This window comes from Furipterus horrens, unplaced genomic scaffold (genome assembly GCF_987537825.1).
Source record: "Furipterus horrens unplaced genomic scaffold, mFurHor1.1.pri manual_scaffold_2, whole genome shotgun sequence".
Classification (NCBI taxonomy): Eukaryota; Metazoa; Chordata; class Mammalia; order Chiroptera; family Furipteridae; genus Furipterus; species Furipterus horrens.
Window position 1 is genome coordinate 165,305,071 of NW_028327172.1, and position 2,884 is coordinate 165,307,954.

At 37.3% G+C, this 2,884-nt stretch overlaps 1 pseudogene; it reads left to right on the top strand.

Moving 5' to 3' along the window:
• The first annotated feature begins 792 nt into the window (after window positions 1-792).
• LOC150019877 (PDZ and LIM domain protein 1 pseudogene) lies at window positions 793-1,521 on the top strand (annotated as a pseudogene).
• The last annotated feature ends 1,363 nt before the right edge of the window (window positions 1,522-2,884 follow it).

Sequence of the window (2,884 nt, forward strand, 5' to 3'; positions counted from 1 at the left end):
GGTTATTTCTAGTTTTGAGGTAGTTGTATTCCTTCTTAGCTGTGGAGGGAGATGCAGCGTGTCTGTCTACACCTCCATCTTGTCTGGAAGTCAGCAGTACTTTAAATGTACATTTATTTTAATGAACACAACAGAAATGTGTACTTGTGTGACCATATTAAAGAATTCCCACTTCTTAACATTTTCTATCAGGACCTCATTGACATTTTTTATTTTTCAGATTATTTCTACATTTCTCTGAAAGCTTCTTTTCCATGTCCATTCAGAATATCTACTGTCATATGACTATTCCAATATATAAGTACTAGCCCACATCTAATTTTTTCAAAATTATTGGTATTTTAAAACACCAACATCAGTGTTGGTATCTCTGATTTGCATTATAAAACATTGAGACGCAGGATGTAAGGGCAGCAAGGGGACTGAAATGGCTGTGAGTCTTTAAAATATGACTCTAAAGCATGCTTATTAATCACCAAATGCATTAATAATGATAATTTAGGCCTCTGTTTATGTTACCATGTATAATGCACCATGTGTCTAATCTTTTCCCTTTCCATTTACTATTTATGAACCAACTATTGGATTTTGAGGGAGTTTATAAAGAACTGATAATAAAAATTTATTGCAATGTACTCTGAGAACCTTTCATAGTAACCACTCTGGAGAGCAAAACAGTTCTTTACTCCATGTTCTTTCATAATGTTTCTCAGTAGATTACATATTCCAGAAAGAGTATATATGTAGCATAAAGTAAGTGCTTGAACTTTTTTTAGAAAATGTAGTTTAAGAATGCTGTCCCTGATGAATTTAGCCTCTGAACTGAAAGAGGTCCTGCACATTCGCAGCGCACACAGGCCTAATGGGATGCCGTGCCCTTCACCACCTGACCTGCCTCCCGCTCCACCCCCAGGGTCATCACCACCAGGACAGAATCCCTCTGGTCTCCACTCCACTGAAAACAGCTGTCAATTCTACAGCACTTGGGAGTCAAAGAAGGCAGCCCAGTAGAGCCGAGATAAGCCCTAGAGCATTCTCAATCTCCAGATGGACTGGTCATCAACAGGAATCTGAGTTGCACAAGATGCCTCAGGAGAAACAGGAGTTAAATGAGTCCCTGAAATAGTCCACTTCATTACTGGTTTTGCTGGAAATTCTGGAGTCTAAGGAGAAAGGAGATCCCAACAAGCCCTCGGGATTCAGAAGAGTTATGGCTCCAGTCACCAAAGTGGCTGCACTGACTGTGCTTACCTGTGACAAACATGGCACCAGCATTGATGGTGTGTTTGTGAAGCTGCAAGACCATCACCACCACCCTAAGCATTATGTGTGCACCAGTGTGGCACAAACCTAAAATGGAAGGGCCATTGCCTTGTGGAAGATCCGATGTACATGGAAAGAATACCCAAGAGTGGGTCTTGCCACCCAAAAGCTAGACATGGTCACTGTGTTTTCCAAGTGAACAAGTGAACCAAACACTGTTCTCCACCTAGCCCCTGTTGCTACTTCTTTCCTACATACTCTGGCCCTCTCCTCTCTTGAAAGTTTTTTCTTGCTTTGGTTTTATCCTTGTTCATTAAACTTGGCTTCCCCCTGCCTTTGTAACTGACTGGCACTGCTGTGTGATGCCTGCTTTTATAATAAATGGAAGATTGTTTTATTCAGTATCTCTGTGACAGCATCACTGTGTCTTTTCTTCACTCAGTTCATCTTTGCTGCAAATGAAGAGCTGCCAAATTTAAACCAAACAAAATTTAAAATGTCTGATATCAATTTCATTTTTACTCAATAAATTTATAGACTCTAAAAAATAAATAAGAATTAAAAAATTTTAAACGTAAAAAAAAAAATACTGTCCCTTACTTTGATTAAAAATATAGTGTTTGCCTTGAAGCATTACTGCAATGGCAGCTATCAAAAGCAATGTGACTACTGGCAATCATTCCAATTAACTTAAATCACTCAGTGTTATTAATGCACAGTGGAAAATCTGATTTTTAATTTTAAACAGACTAAAAATATGCTAAATAATTTAAGTATAAAATTAAAACTCCTACTGATTTCTGAAAGTTTGGCCTGCATAATTATTCAAGAGTGAAGAACTATATTATTTTTATGAAAATTTATTGACCATTATAATATACATGATTACACAAGTAATTTGTTCCTCCACATGTTAATCAATCTTAATTAATAGTTTTTTTTGGGGGGTGAATGTAATTTTTATGTAGGTCTTTGGATACTAATAGAAAAAAAGTAATTAAACATTCTGATAGGTTAAGAAAAATTATTTAAGACAATTTTCCTGAGAACCAACATTTAATAGATATAGTGCTAATTTAGGTTTTAGGTAAATCAAGGTCCAATTATGTTTATTTAATTAGAAACCATAATCAAGCCCTAAAACTCCTTTGTATCTTTCTCTATTGAGAGATGATGATAAATTACAACTTCCTTCAAGTTAAAATTAAACAGTGAGGTTAATTGAGAGGAATGAGCTACATGAAACAGAAATCATCTTTTCTGCTCTTCATTATAAGTTGTGAGCTCTTCAGTCCATGAGGTCGGCACTCAGGACATCAGATGGCAGCTGGCTTCCGATCATTGTTCAGGTTCTTGGACCAGAACCTATTGCCGTGATCTCTATACCATGTTCCAACCAGTAACTGACCTTTCTACTACTGATGAAGTTTTGTCATTCTTTCATTTACAATCTAATTTTTCTTTTTTGCCCCATATGTCACCCTACTTTCCCAGTTATGACCTTGGCCATTGCTCTGGCCTGGAGACAGGTTTTTGTTCTATGTTGCTTCCTTTCCCTGAATAGTGCATTTAGCCCAACTTCCTGTGGGTGGCGCACCTGCTTGTATCTCCACAGGCCGAA